Raw genomic sequence first — 16863 nt, forward strand, 5'->3', positions numbered from 1 at the left:
AGGAAAGAACAGAAAGCACAAAATGTTATAAAAAGGATTAAGTGCTCCAAAAATATATTGCTGTGTAACTGAGCTATCTGATCTCCCTGTTCTGTTTCATACAGTTCCATTTCACCATTGTTACAATTAATTGGGTTAGGACAATTGTAAAGCCACACAGGTACTTTCAAGATACACAGTTATAAAGATACAATCAATTAAAGATGGAACAAAAATCCCAGTTCTCTAAATAGATACAGTGTAGGTCTCAGCTGAAGTACAAGTCACTACTGGGTGTATAAACCCCAAATCAGAGTTCAGCTAAACAGCAGGATGTCTGCATCTGGACCTGTTTTCTCAAAGTCTAATTTACTTCAATTTCCCTCTACTACAGAATCATGCAGCGAAACTAGCTACACTGAAAACTGACTATACAAAAAGTATAACATTTTCTTATTACTCTGTTCAGAACAGAATTTCTGATGACTTATGAAAATCTTATTTTATTTTCAAACAGCAGTAAGTACCACTGAGATAATATCCTCAAGAAGAAGAAATGAGCTAGACCGTCAGGAACATAATTTATTTTTACTGTTTGCAAACCCTTACTGGTCTAATAAAATCCTTGGTTTAAAGCATATGTATAAATGTAGACATTTCAGTAAGCTTCTTTTATGGTCCATGATGGGTCATGTTTATAAACTGCCAGCAACTTCTACGATACTGAATAATTAATGATAAATTCCTCCATGGGATGGGCCATGACCTTAATTCCCTGATACACGCAGAGAATTTCTCCTGATGTTATCACAAAGATGAATTTACCATTAATTATTCAGTACTGTAAAAGTTGCTGGCAGTTTATAACACATCCTACATTTTGTAATTCCAGGGTTGTGTTGTTCTGTTTTGAAAAGAAAAAAGTAAAACTTCTTATAACCACTCGAAGTGCTGATATTCTTTCACAGTGGCCTTTATTTAAAATGGCACAACCAAATATGCCCTATTAGAGAAAGGAAAAAAGTTCACATTTATAAAATTCCTCTTTGCCATAAATAGTCCTCATAAGAACTCTCTAATCAGAAATCATATACTTTAAAATCAATTCTTCATCACCAGAAGGCTGTATACAATTCTCTAATTGCATTTCTGCATTGCTTCAGGACATGGCGGGTGTATGTGTGTGATATTCAGCAAAACTCTTACATGACACTTGGATTTAGTTCAAAACGTTGATTTGGTTTTGTTGCTGTTCTTATTTTTTTTATTTGAGACTGGGAACTTTTCGAACTGGTTGAATATTTCTTCTGTGAATAAGCAATTTTGATGCAGGTACACCCTCCCACACACGCTATATACAATAGAGAACTGGCATGCATAAAAACTTGCCAACTATCAGCTTAGTCAAGATATTAGCACAGTTTGTACCAAAGAATGTCAGCATTAGATAAAGCACTTAAGAGATTATTGTGGAGGATAGTCTTTCACCATGCTGAAAGCAGATGGATTAAAAGACTGAACATATCTTTCAACCTCAACTGCTGTGTAACTATGCTTTGTCTATTGTAGGCTCTCCTTATGCATTTTCTTTTTACAGCTTTTCATCTTGTGCAGCAGGCAGAAAAAGCTTTGAAGAAAAGAGTCAAGCTGAGGCCAAAGATGGTTGAGCTTTGAAAGATGAGAAGATTTTTGTTCCAGGGAGGGCAATTCCAAAAATTGTCTTTAATGGATCTACGATTTCAGAATTTAAGTACCTAAGACACCGGAAACACCCGTGGACTTAATTTGAACTCAGGTGTGGGGTTTGAACCTGTGCTGGGAAATTTTTGAGAACAGAATCTTATCTGCCCTCCTACATTTTATTAAGCCAGGAACATTGTCAGAATTTTTAGTGATCCTTAGGAAACGATTCCTTCAATAAAACTGCAAGTTCTAGACACCAGTAGCCCAAGTGTTAATTCAGCTGATTTGCTTACTATGTGACTCAACTTCAGCATCTAACCAGGAGAATCAACATTATTTTGTCACTGAGACAGGATTTATTTCTGAAAGGCCAGCAAGAGTTTCATACCCACCACACCCGATTTCAGAAGACTACAAAGAGAAAGATCAGATTGTGCAAAAGGACAAGATTGCCAACAAGCTTAGTAAACTTTGTGTTGTGTTTGCAGTTTTTGTTAAGCGAGAGGACAACAAAAATCAACTCCAACCACAGACAATTATATAGTCATGCAACACAATCATAAGATCACAGACGTGCAGCAGTAGCTGTGCTTCACATCTGCCTGTTGATACCGGTGTCATTTTTAAACATGAGCTATGAAAAATTGCTTACTTGCAGGTTAATTTCAGTTATTCTTATGCAACCTGCTGTCGTAAGGGAATAGCAGTAGGCCTGAAGTCAGAATGGTGAGTTAAACTGCCTGCTTTTTATGTATTTTGTATATTTTTTCTGCCTGGAGAGCTGTGGTATTTCTTACGGTTCAGCCTTGTTATACTCTTCACTGAATGTAAAAGTCTCTATTCAGATATCCCAAGAACAAGGTGTACTGTGCATTTTCATCATGAGGCCATCTCCAATACGAGGTGTCTATGTACTTCGGCTTTCGATTCTATTAAAGTTTATAATAAACAACCCTCTATAACATCCCCTCACAGTGGGAAGAAAATTACCGAGCTCGGCAGAGCAGTTTTCGGGAGATGTTGTGCGCACTTAAACCAGCTGTGCCGAGCAGGGCAGCTCATACATTTGTAGCTCTCGACCATTTCAAGGGTACTCACGGGCTGCAGTACTACTATTTTCCATTTTCAGTAAAGTAATTGACACAATAATAGATTCACGTTGTGCCACTTGCTGTTCTCACAGCCTTTGTCTGAAAAATAGACTCGAGAGTACAGTATCTCATTTATCAGAAAATTGGTAGAAAGGCAGTGTTTTCCCATATTCTGTAGTTTGATTCTCATCAGTTTTGACTTTTTTTTTTTTTTTTAAGGCTATAAAGAGAAGAGAAATGGTAATCAGAAGGAAATAAAGATTTCACACCATGAAATACCTTGCACATGAATGTACTACAACAGTCACAACCACAAAGATTTCTCTGGTAGACAGTGGGCAAAAATGAACAACAGTATTTCTCTCCTAACAATTTCCTCCTTTATTGGCTTCCTTAGGGATATTCTCTTTACCAAAGTAAAATCCATTCTGTTATCAAGGAACTTCACTCTAAAACCGTAGTTTACATTTAGTGCTCAGTCTTCATATGCTGTCAAACCATGATAAGAATGTACTCCATTAACTTTATGAATCAGTAGTAAAATACAGACCAAGGTACAATTAACTAGCACTGAAAATTAATAGCTAGCATATTTCTAAGCAATTTATGCTATACTAATTAAAAAAAAAAATAACTGACACTTATTCAGATTTTATGCCCTGAATGAACCAAACTGTTGAATGTGAGTTGCTCGTGGACTGAGACCATACAGGCAAACTTTAGCCAAAATAAATCAGAAGCATTCATTCACACAGAAGGGGGATTTAGGAAGGAAAGATGGGTACAACCTTATGACATTGACACTGTAGCAAGTAGACCTCAATATGACACTGATGGCATCAACTTCTAACAGTGCCCACATTAGCATTAGCCAAAAGTAAAACACCCACAGGATGGTTGGAGCAGCCAGTGAGCTCACTTGCACATTTGCATCTTAATTTCATGACAGTAATTGTTGCTGACTGGCATGAAATGTTTGCTTTTGTGCCTTACCAGGGTGGAAGAGGAAGAAATTGGCAACATTTTTGTTTCCGCTTTTATCTAAAAGGCCTAACAGGGTCTCCAAGACCTGAAGTTCCCATTTTACAGGAGCAGACTTTAAAACCTTGCCCAGACTTACCTGAAATCCACACAAGTGACTGCACCTCTCTTCAACTTTTCTCCTCATTCCCAGTGATTGCTTGTCTCTTACTGTAAATATTTTTGTTTTCTTTCTTCACTGGCTCTCAAAATACTCAGGAGTGTATGGCAGCCTCCAAATATTTGCTTTCAAAGTAACCTTGAGGAGACAAAAACAGAACTGATGTTTTATGGACAAAGATACTTTTAAAGGTTTTTACAATAATTTGCATTGAGCTTACTGAATCCACTGCTTCTCATACGATTGTCTCATTGTTACCCATCAGTGAAAATGATTTCCAATATTTTTCAGAAAATACAATGTCAATAAGGTGCACTCAAACACAACGGCTGTGAATAACTCAATAGACTGAATTACTCTTGCACAATTCTCTTTGCCCTGCAAAAAGAGACAATGCAATATCAACCAGGTTCAGCAAACATTTTGTTTAAAGTAAAGAAATGGAAGAATAATTAATTTCTTTGGAGTATGGTGGGAGCATAGATAACAGTGCAACCAGAAAGAGAGAAATGGTCTGGAAAACTCATTTACATAAGAAACTGTATCAGGTAAACTTTTATTAGATCTGATCCTGTAAGAGCTATCACTATACGAATCCATCATTCTTGTGAGCGATTTCCACATTTGAACAAAGGCTATTTGCAGCAAATTATTGCAGTGGGCTCAATGACTCCCTAGAAAGGATCAGTGAGAACAGAAATGATAAATACAATGGACAAGCGCTGAGTACTCAGGCCCACTGAATTTCAGACTATTGATATAAGAAGTGTTAATCTGCTGTAAAAGGAAATATCTGAATGCTAACATATTTTCCTACGTCTGTTTGTGTATTCTGAAGTAGCTTTTGGCTTTTCATTTCGTACAAAGTTACCCTCAGCAATATATTAGTAAACTGAAGAGGTAGACCTGCAGAGTCACATATATTTCTAGTTCTTACAGATGTCACAGGATCCGTTTTCAAACGATGTTTTTTTTAGGAACATTGATACACAGCTTTTCAAGAAAATTTAAGTAGGGAAGATGATGGACATAGGAACAAATACATCCATGCAAGATAGTCATTCCAGTCCTTAGCATATGGAAAGAATAGCACAAAGATACAGAAAAGTATGTAAACTGGGAAAAAAATAAGGGGAAATCACGAATTGAAGAGAGAAGGTTCCAGCGGCATGGCAGCAACAAAGAATAATTTGAAACTGATACAGATTCATGGATGCAAGATGCGTGTCGTGAAGTTGATGGGGAATAAGAGCACCCAGTAACAGTACAATGGAATCACCGTTAGTGAAGACTCCCTTTACTTCTGAGATGCCCAAAATATACATCTTTGCAGTTGTTTCCTTGGGTTTTTTAGCATGTTGCATCATGCACAGATATTTCTTTTGCGATTTTAGTACAAGCCTCAGTAGCTGCCTAATGAAATTATTTTCTCTTTACAACAATAGCATCATTCAGTGACTGTGCCAACACCTTCAGCCGAAAACAGTTTTCCATACGCTGCCAAATCCAAAATGCCATTGTCAATAAAGGATGAAACCAAGTGGCACTGATTTGTTTCTCCAAGAGGTTGATGTTAAAACATCAAAGGGCTTCCTAATAAATGTGCCAAGTTTTGAGAAAAATAATTTTCCATTCTTCAAAACAATTGCATGTTATACACTTACTTTTTTCCCAATCAGCTTATATTATTTTATACAATGAATCATAGTCATTAATGAGTATTTATCCAAAACAACATTAAACCTTTGAGCATGTGTTTATAATATAGCACATACAGATAAATAAATACAAATAATATTTGCTCTTGTTCTTTATATTTAGGTCTCAGAGCATTTGGTAATAGAAAATATCATTAGTGCTGAGGACCTTTTTTCTTGCTTTGCAGCTTGAGAGATGTTTTCATCCCAGGCTTCATTCTGGGAAGCTGTCCATAAAACCTTTTTTCTTTGGGGTTTTTGATGGGGAGTAGAAAGCGAAAGAAGTTTTGCTCCTACAGAAATAAAGATACTTTTCTAGGATACTTCCAGCATAGAATAGACATTGTAAGATAAATGTAAGTTCCATGGAGAAACACTATTTTATTCCCTATATTGACGGTTCAGTCTCCTGTCTAAAGATCATGGTGGTATTTGCCATTAACCTCTAGTTTGACTGTATGACTAAATTAAATCATACCACTAATGATCTTCTGCCCTGTCTTGGGATTTTAGACATACTTAAGAAGCAATTTGCTTTGACTTTACTAACAGTATCTGCATATCTAGATATTATTTAATTCTCTAAGGGTATTTCTACATATTATATATTCACTCTGCTATGTGTCCTTCTCAGCATCCAAATGAAAGCCTAAGTGGGAGATCAGTTTTACTGAAAATTCATCCAGACAAGATTTCTGACTTCAACAGCAGCCATTAGCAAACTATTCGTTAATGGACCAATAACTCAGGCACGGTTTGCAAAAGTACATCCTGCAGGCAGCTTTATATGAAGTGACAGAAAAGGCACAAAATTATTATGCTTTTGAAAAGAAGATACTATGGAAACAAACAGCCTACCAAAACAGCAACAGATCTCACAGTCCACACGTCTGTGTACACTAGACCTGAAGAGGCTCATACTTAAGATACTCAGGGACAGCAACTCAGCATAAGTTTTAGGGATAATAGATAAGAAATAAAGTCATTAAACACTAAAACTAGTCAGAAGTGTTTGATTTCCAAAAACAGAGGTTCTGAAGAGATATCACAGAAAAATCTGTTTCTGAAGGAAACTGAATGCTTGTCTGAAAACCTGAAACTGCCAAAATAGCTTTCCTTGAAGTGATATCACAAACAATTATGAGGCTTCCCCGGAAAACTTTAGAAAGTTTAGATTAATATTCAGATCTGCCCTTTCAATAAATGTTGATTGATTGGCAATCTGAGTGTATATATATATATACATACACGCATATATGTGTATATGCATGTATATCTTTTAACTTCTTGAACCAAAGGGTAGAGCTTTGAATTCTGCAACCATATGAACCAGCACTGTTGTTCCAGTTAGTGAATTAAGTCATAGGCGTAAACCCACTGTCTGAGTACAGTTTCCATTAATAAAACTGTTCCCAGTGCAGAAGCCGGAGTGAACAGAGTGCTCAGAGCTGTTAATAAATACACTGAATTAGAAAATGTCTCTATATGAACAATGCATCTGAGCTAGCCAGATTAGAGGATTATGTTTCCCACTGCAGCAGTTCATATTATAGTTACGTGAAAATGTCAAGGATAACAGAAGTTACTGCTGAGGCATTTAAAAAACTGAAATTAAAAACTGCGACTTAAAAAAAAATTCACAAAATAAATTAAGCAAGACACTATAGAAGTAAATAAACCCTGATCAGAAATTATTCAACTGCATTGAAAAAAGTCATTAAAAGGTCAGGGCTCATACCATTCTGTGTGACACACCAAAACCAGGGGATCCATTTCTAACATGCAGAAAGGGGCATTTAAGATAAATTTCATCAATTTACCTCTTAGAAATTCAAAGCTTTCTAGAAGCATACTTGCATCTATGGAAAGCTGCAGAATGCTTCTTTGTAAGAAAACCAGTTCCTCATCTTGCTTTCAAAAGATTAGAGGTGGGGGGGATGTCCTCAGAAAGAAGATCCTTATGTAAAACAAACCAAATTCCTAAACACAGAAACATCTTGCTCTTTTGAAACCTTATCTGGTTTTCCTAAAACTATGTTCCAGTTTGTTTTCATTGTGGTTACCATAAAACCAGTATTCATTCCATCTTGCAACTATTTTTTAATAATAACTGCACAACAAATTGCACATTAAATAACCACCTCAGCAGTAAAGAAGCCAAGACCGCAAGTTTTGTCATTTTACTGCTGCTTGCCACAGAAATTTAAAACACGAAGAAAGAGAAATACGATTACAATGGAAGGGAAGACAAACAAAACAAACAAACAAGCTCTGTTATTACTTCCTGCTAACTCTATGACATATCCTTCTCGCTGGTGTCCTGGAGGATTCTTCTTATTTCCTATTGCCTTTCCTCTGTGTTGCTATCTCCTGGTCAACTAACTCCCAGCAATAATCTCCTTTATATTCCACTTCACTTTATGTCTTCTCTTGCCTTATTTCTTTCTCCACCAATCTCCAGCTGCATCAATTTTCTCCTTGCATAAGCTACCTGATGGATAACTCCTATCCTCTCTATTCCTTCCAAACTTTGTGCTTATCTCATTTTTTCTCTAGGTTACGCCTAACACCTAGATCTTTTCTCAGCCTAATACTGCAGATAGTGGTTCTGCTCCTGACAGGCTTTACCTCTCCCTCCCAGCGTCCAAGCTGAACACCGGCACTGCGAGCTGCTCCTGGCCCCTCCAAAACATCCACAGCTTTTACCGGCTGAACCACCACCTGCAGGCTGGGGAAGGGAAAGCAATGAGATATTGTGAAGTTCTCGCTCCCAGCAGACAGAAAGCTTTCCGACCTCAAGTCAAACTGAGAAATCTGTTTCTCAAGACCAGAGAACAGAAAGTAATTCAGTTGAGGGTCACGACTGCTAGACTTTTTCTATGCTAGACTATAACAGGGGTTTTGATTGGGTTTTCATTTGAGGTTTTGTTTAGTTTTTGCTACTGTCACACGTAACATCCTTAGATAAACCTGTCTTAAGCTGAGAGTTTGCGTGTTTATCCTGAATAGGCGGAGCTGCCACCTTGCTCAAAACAGGGTGTGCTTAGCAGTTACAAACTTAGGGGAAAACTCCAAGAACTAGACAACAAAATAAAGACCCTAGGTTAAGGAAACTTTTTTCTGGGTTGGCACTTGCTCAGCCCAGACCACACCACAGTAGATCTTCCAAACTTTGGAAGAACGACATTATAGGTAATGCCCAGTGCCTTTGTGTACAACACCCTGCTGTCCTCCCACCCTTAGACACAAACACACCTTCTCTTGAGGAAAATCTGTTCACGTGTCTTTGTGAAGCAGAGCAAGATCCAGAAGGGGGACATACTTTTGTCATTGCAATATCCAATTCCTTGGCTTCCTACCTTCTGATGTAGACTACACACCATACTTAGATCACTTTACAAAACTTGGAGAGAAACCGAAACCTAAGCATCAAGTCTCAAAAGTCATTAGACTAAACAGAGGCCCATTCAAATTAGATAATTATAAGACACCATCCTCCCTTAACTACATGAAGAATTCAGGTCCTGTTGCTCACATGGAGGAGTCACCACCATCCCTTTAGGACTGCCACCAGCAAACTTCATCCTGAAGAAAGACCAGTAGCCCAAGGGAGAGTTTTCTCACAGCACAGCTTTAACAGGAAAAAAAAAGAGAGAGACATCCTTCTCTGAGTATTTCAGAACCATCTACATCATCTCCAGGTAACTCTGATCCCTAAATCAGAGAGAGATCGGCTCCTCACTTTGAGCATGATATCACACCGTGGGGGTATGGGTTAACCACCAGGCCAAAAAAAGGTGCCACCAATGAATCAAAGCCATTTGGACTCTTCTTTGTATGAAATAAACTTACTAAGCATTTCTGCATCCAGCCCCAATTAAAAGATCAGCCCTTCAGCTTCCTCTCCCACTAGGAAGGAAAAGGGAAAAAAGAGCTTTGTGCCTTTCAGTACACGAAGAAGACATATTTGGGGGATTGATATAGGCATATTTGACTGATTTTCTGTATTAAGGGGACCTGGAGAAACATATAAAAATGACATCCGGAGCTCGTCCCTCCACGAGCACTCCTTAAGTGTCTGTTAGTGAGTCAAATGATTATAACACAAACATGTTTGCTAGGTGTGATTTTATATTGTCCCACGTTGATTTATATCTTTGGTGGGTTTTTCAACTGATACGTAAGTTAGACGTATTTTGTCACAGTTCTGCTGTCCCTCAGCAAAACACCCATTCTGTACAATGAAACAATGTTGGGCTCGCTCTCTCTGTGTTAGAAGTTCATACTAACCCACGAACTGAATTGCTTTCTTTACACTGTTGAATAAATTGAGTATTATGTTCCAATCTAAAGCCTGGTTTTAGAACTTCTCACAGACATGACAAACTGCTGTGGGATTTTTGCGGCAGTGTGATGAGAGCTCTCCTTCCTCACTTGCAGCCTGGTGCATCAGTGCTGTATTCTAACTCTTGTACATGAAGAGTCACAGCTGGGATGCGAGCTGTATGGGCCAGATGCCTCTTGGCCTTACTCAGCAGAACGACTACCGACTTCAATGAGATTTTTGTTCAGTCAATGAATGTAAAATGCAATGCTGTTTTTACTATGGTTTCCATCACGGCCTTGAATACACAGACACTTACAAATATACTTTATTTTATGCATATAGACCCCAATTCAGTAAAGTAGTTAAGCATATGCTTAAACATTGAGTGTTCTCAATGAAGTCAGTGGAACAATTTAAGTGCACACAGTTAAGGGAATACATCAGTGTTTCAAAGATTGGAGCTGATTTTCTTTTTGCAGGGAACAGACATAGTAGAGATAGGCTTTTTGGACCCTTTCTATGATTGTGCCACTACAACCTATAGACAGAGCAAGAACGAAATCCATGACTTGACAGGTAAAGGCTTAAAACAACTCAGCAGCATTATTTTAAAGTTAATTAAAACTGTCTGAAATATATCAAATCAGTCACAGAAATAGTAGAACATATTCCTATAAAGAAAGTTGCCTGCTCCTAGTCATTGCTCATAAGACAAACGTCAAACTGTTTGACCTTGAAAACATTTGACAGGGACAGGAGAGAGCTATCCGTCCAAAACTCATATCTTTTACAATTTTCTTAGTTTGCCGCCAGAGATTTCTTGGATTCAGTTAGACAACTAGATTTGAAGGATCACAGCCAAAATTCTGTCCCTGCAAGCAGTACAGAATAGAAGGGTATTAATGGGAGTAAAGGATACAGCTTTTCCAAGCCACCCTCCTCAAGGCAGTCTTGTTTGAAAGACCAGAAGGAGCAAGCTCAAAACCATTCCTACACAATTAACCAAGAGCCATGAGCACTTCTCACCACATGCACTGTCATAAGGACCTGGTGGCCATGCTCTTCAACCTGCCAGCCATCCTGCTGTCTGCCATCTCACCTGCCCACATAAGATCTCCGGTCAAGGAGGCATTCAAAACAACTCCAGACATCTTATTCTGCAAGTGTGTGATGGTTTACAGGCAGAAATCACCTTTACGGCAAGTCCGTCTAGCCAGAGCAGGGCACAATGGAACCTTGTCCTTTATATCTAAACTATTTATTTTCTATACACTTTTTAAACAATCTTTTTCTCACCACACATACACAGTTAATAAAAGATCCTGCTTTTATTAGGCTGGGTTATAGATGTCTTTGTATGAGTTTGTGTGAACTAGGCAACCCATGAGTTACTGATTGTAGGTAATTTTGCACAGCTTAGTCCTTGGACAGCCCCAAGAGATAACCTACTATTGCTATGCTATTCAGTCTTTCATGGACAAAGTATAAATATATCATTACATTCCTCACCTGAAAAGATTCCAGCTAGAAAACATTTCAATTAAGACAACTTATTTTGCCAGCATGATGTCATCTCAGAAACCTTTGTTTTCAAAAAGTTACAGCCCAAGGTTTTAGATATAGAGAAACTGGGACAAATTCTCCCTGAACTGGGATTGTTTTAGGCTTAGAAAAACAACCCTAAATGATAAATCCATGTATAGATGGAATGAGCATAGGGAGATCATCAGTAACACATAAGCAGTATATTAAGCTTTACCATAGTTATCACCTCTGTGGCTGACATAAGGATGAGGTTGAGACAACAGGCACCTCCCTGGGATTTCTGTGATAACCTGGTAACCACACTTTGTCCTCACAGCCCTGCAGGGTCCCTGACATGGAGGTTTGCCACGTAGAGCAATGATAAGACTGCTCCAACAGCAGAATCCAAGTGATCAGGACAAGAAACTCTGCTCAACTCCACTTTTGATTTTCCTTTTGTTTCTGTTCTTCTGAAGTTGCGTACAGAAACTGTGTCATTGCTGCCTGGTCATCATCTTACCATGTGAGTCATGGGCACCTCCTCGGTCTGTCTGGAAAGGAGCCAGTATTTCTGCTTTCTCTTCTGTTCTCAAGTCTCTGACATGCTCTTACAATAAATGCCATGTTCATGAGTTGTTATCAAGTCAATCTAGTCAGATGCCATGTCAGCATAGTTTCACAGACTCCAGAAAAGTGACTTCTCATTGTCTGGCATGAAAGCACTGTCAATGGAATTACATGGATTTTAAAACAGAACCAGCCTCCAAGAGGAAGCAGTTACAGAAAGCCTAGGGGGCATGAAAATGGATAAAAGTAACAGGAGTTAAATTCACCACGTGCCACTTACATGAGTATAATCTGTAACAATCTACTTCTAAAAAAAAAAATCAACAAATATAATGAAAAAAGCTACCCTATTCATGCAATTAATCATCAATCCAGAGAGAGTGCTTCTTCCCAGGCAAGGGTATTGGAGCAAAACTACTGAAATCATTCAGCAAACAATTAGATGATCCTATGGGGAATGATGCACTACAAAGGTAATGAGCCATCTAGTCCTTACTTTCATAATAAAATTCTCCTGCTGTTCCTACAGTAAGACTCTGGGGAATGCAATATCCAGCAGGCACACCAAGACTCAAAATATACTCTACAAAAAGCTAGTTGGCCTTTTGATACCATAGGTCCCTAATGTATAAAATACACCATCTGTATTTAGAAACCACACGCTTCACTATGGGCATTATTTAAAGTTCTGTTTGACATTTTAGATACTTAAGTATATACAAAATGCCTCTCTTTACACTGCTACTCTTCTGAGCTGAAGAAAAAAAAAAAGCTTCAGATGGCCAAATAGACCCAATAGCTTAGCCAGCAGCTGGCTGGGAGATGTCTGTGCTTCACCATGGGCATGCTCATCCCTGGCAGAAGGGGCCTGGGAGAAGAAAGCATTAGTCTCAAACTCTGGACCCTTGGTGAGAATCTTACCTGACCTGCCTAACAGCTTTGCTATAATGAATTTGGGAAGTGCTAGAGGTGAGGTGGTAGAAGGGGGTTAGGTGCCTCCAGGTGATGCTCAAGGAGGGCACAGCCACAGAAGGACAGTTCAGTCTGTTAATACGTTCGCTTATTGCGGCTTTGTTTGTTCCTTCCTCAGACAATGCAAATAACAGGTATTAAAACACTTTCTACTAAGTCTGAACGTAAGTTATTTATTCCACCACAGAATTTGTTTTCTGTGTACAGCAGAGGCAACCCCATATGGCAAGTGATTTGTTGTAATAGATGGGAATTTGAAAAACATACCTTCAAAATTTGGGATCTGTTACAAACAGGCATCAGTACCTAAGGGATAAGAAGCACCACAAATGTTAGTGAAGCACATCGAATATGTTATGTAGGGAATAAATCAAAACCTATTGACAGGAATGAATTTTGGATCTGTCTTTGCCTGTGTGGCAACTATGATTGGTTAATCATCGCTAAAAGTTTCACAGCTTCAGGATATAGCTTCAGTACTTTGCCTTATTATTTAGACAATTTTTTTGAGGAAAAGCACAATACTGCATCATTTTTTAAATGACAGTATAGCTACTACAGAAGTCTGCATATATACTCATATTTTAAGTAAATGCAGAGAGGAGTTTGTAAAGATATATTAAGTCACATATATAAAGATAATGTGAGCAAATGAGAGAGTAAAAAGGTCATTTGTAGTTGCTGCTTCATTTAATTTTATGTAAAATAATGATATCTTTTCTGTATCATCTGTCACAAGAGAATAAAGGGAATAAGTTTATTTCTGAACTAAACATTTTTGATGAGCAAAACAAACATCTGCATTTCACTGATGTTGTGTATAGCTCAGCAGGCTTTGGTTCAGTCTAAACAGAAACAACATTCATTTACTTTCCTGCAGTCAATATCTTGCTGTTGTAATTGTAGCACTGCTAAAGTCATCCAAGTTATGGTAGCAGAAAGCTTGTTCTATGTCTCCAAGTAATTTCAGCGTACCATGGGGCTGTATTTTTCTCATAATGGTACTGATGCACCTCAGTACCTTTTGCAAGGAAGCCATTGACTTGCCTAGAAATTAGCTGTACTAACACTGGTCTGCTGTGTGTGGAAAGGAAGGCGGAAGACTGACTGTCCCTAAGGGAGAAAGAAGAATTCCCAAAGAGGGAAGAACTCCACAGTTCCTGTTACAGATGTTAATATGTGTAATAGCACAATTCACCTGCACTGATTGGATTCTGTATTCTTCAAACGTCTGAGACATGTTCAGCTCTAGTGGAAAGTGGAATTTGGATTTCAGTAATTTAATAGTCTGACCCAGATTAATTTGTGTGTGTGCATGACCCACTGCCATCAGTTAACGCACATGGGGACACGAAAATTTATGTAAGACAAAATTGCAAGATTCAAACCTGACATTCGGCTATTTTGCAGCTGTCAATACAAAGTAGGCATTTTGTAGCAGTAGAAATTTTCTTAAAATGAATAAAAACAACCTAGCTTTATCCTAAAAAGATTCATTTATTATTTAGGCATTGCTTTAAAAATGTCTCATGTTTGACACATGATTAGCTGCTGGAAGAAACAAGTTCTCTTACATAAAGATTATTATACGCTATTTGTATTTTTTTTTTTTTTAATCTTTAGTTGACAGGAGGCTTCCTGAAAAAATAAGTGGCTTACTACTGTAAGCCAACAGGGAGTCATTGCTCTCATTCACATTATTGTCAAATGCAGTGGAGAAGAAACCCCTCTACAAAGTGACTTCTTAGTAGAGGGTTGTGCCAGACTCCTGATTGCAGTACACAGGCTCACACAGTTATTTATTTTGACCTGCCAAAGTTAGATTTGAAATGGCATGGAAGAGTGGCTCAAGGAAATGAAAGTATAATTGTTCTGTCAATTATATTTCTGACTTGGGCAATCACACTCATGTTGTGAAAAGCAAGTTCTTCAGTCCGTTTCATTATTTTTCTGTTTTGTTTTCTTCCCAGGAAGGAATAATGATGTCTCATTTGCATAATCCACTATAAGCAAGAAAAACACATTTTTAATAGGAAACCGTAAATTCTGAATTAGTTCACTTCATGAACACCCACCAGTGGTTGCTACAGGATGAGGAGGGAGAAGGTCTTGAGGACTACTTGGCAGAACACTGGGTATGAGATGGTTAAACATTATTCTCCATAGAATTCTACATCTATGACAGTGACATAATGCTCTCAGGATAACCCAACACTTAACATTTTATTTTATAAAAATTATGCATGCATTTTCAATGAATAATGGGGGAAGAGCAAATCTCAAAAAAGAAAAAAACTGAGTGCTTATTGAAGCATTATTTTGGGTGCTGTTTTCCTTCACTGAAAGTTATGGTCAAGTAAAGCAATAGCAAACTTTCTTTGAAACAGAATCCCTTCTTTTTCCAACATTTCCCATTCCCAGGGAAATGCTGTTTAAAAAAAATCTAATTTGATCAACTTAAACTCTGCAAAACAGAAACAACTTGGAAATCTTTTTTCAGCTGTCTCTAACCCCATGCAGATCAGAAGACACAATCAAAATAGTCAACAGCAACTCTACTATAGAAGAAAAGTACTTTGGTGATGGATGAACAGCCTGGAATTAGCAGCAGCTAAGGAAAAGCCACAAGCACAATGGAGTTTCAACCTTTCTTGACTTTTCACACAAGAAATACTTCTCTATCAGAGAAATATCATTTTAAGCAGCAGAAGCCCAGTCCCATGAAGATGTATCATCAAGAGGCTGAGTTAAATTATATCAGCAGCACAGAGTGCCACAGTTTATAACATGGGCTTGAACCCATTCCAGTAGATGAGGGAATGAACCCTTTACTCCTGGTCATTTCGAGCCTACCATGGCACTGAAGAGTTGGTAGCACTGACACTGGAAGCTGTGCAGAGCTTTGCCTGAATTTCACCATAAACACAAATGTTTGCTCATATTGCCCTTTTATAGTCTAGCCTGCTTATGTTTTCTTACATTAGTTCATATTATTTTTTGCCACTGAATTCAACAAATGTATTTTTGGTGCAACACTTCGGAGGGCTTGCACTTCAGGTCTGGGAAAGAGGGATATTAAACTGCATAAGAAGAAATCAACCTTGCTAATTTAGTTAAGATGGTTGCAGAAAATTATCCTGTGCTTCAGCAAATGCTATTTGCACTTTCAGTTTCCAGTGGTATGGTCCCAGCACACCAGGTATTTATGTCCCACTTGAGAAACTCTGTTTATAATAACCCTAACTGAATTCTAAGTTTGTTACAAGATCCTGCACCTCGCTCTGGTCCCACTCTGATCTTCTTAGATCTCAGAAAAAGGCTTTGTTCTTTTACATGGTAATACCTGTTATACTTGATCTGAATGGAGACTTCAGAATCTTTTCTAATACAAGTGATTAAAAGCTAAACAAAAATATCAAATATTTTCTCCCATTTTCTTATTTTCCTCTTGCTCTTCAAAGGCATTATCTAAATATACACTAGTTCAGACAGTCTAAAGGCTATATAGCCCAATGTAGATTCACTGGTGAGTTCTTTAGTGAATTATTTTAACTGCAATGAACAAAATTTTAAAGAATTCCTAAGATTAGTAGCAGGAAGATTAAATACATACAATATTGTAAGAACTTCAAGTTCTTAAACTTGGAAGTGCCACTTACTTCTACCCCCATTAGTTGCACATGCCAAGTGCCTCATTTGGATCAACTTCAGCTCTATAATGCATCTGCAACATTAGCTGCCTCAGACAGACCAATGAACCACTTGGCTTTATTAAGTTTCTTAGCCATTTCCCAAAACTTGCCATTTAGTCTTTTGACAACTGTTCTGATTGCTATAAAAATAGGTCATGCAATTTGTTAATATGTAACATTTCCTGCTCAT

At 37.9% G+C, this 16863-nt stretch overlaps 1 protein-coding gene across 4 annotated transcripts in view; it reads right to left on the minus strand.

Moving 5' to 3' along the window:
• LOC110358245 (G/T mismatch-specific thymine DNA glycosylase-like) overlaps positions 1–16863 on the minus strand; it is a 43965-nt gene that overhangs the window by 23063 nt on the left and 4039 nt on the right. For 2 of the 4 annotated variants that reach the window (XM_065068971.1, XM_065068972.1), the window contains exons 3-4: positions 13249–13287; positions 3874–12164 (exon numbers count right to left, since the gene is read on the minus strand). The gene's annotated coding sequence lies outside the window, so the exon portion shown is untranslated. The remainder of the gene's footprint in view (positions 1–3873; positions 12165–13248; positions 13288–16863) is intronic. The other 2 variants (XM_065068969.1, XM_065068970.1) reach the window with 2 other exon arrangements.

The sequence above is a fragment of the Columba livia genome, chromosome 7 (genome assembly GCF_036013475.1).
Source record: "Columba livia isolate bColLiv1 breed racing homer chromosome 7, bColLiv1.pat.W.v2, whole genome shotgun sequence".
NCBI lineage: Eukaryota > Metazoa > Chordata > Aves > Columbiformes > Columbidae > Columba > Columba livia.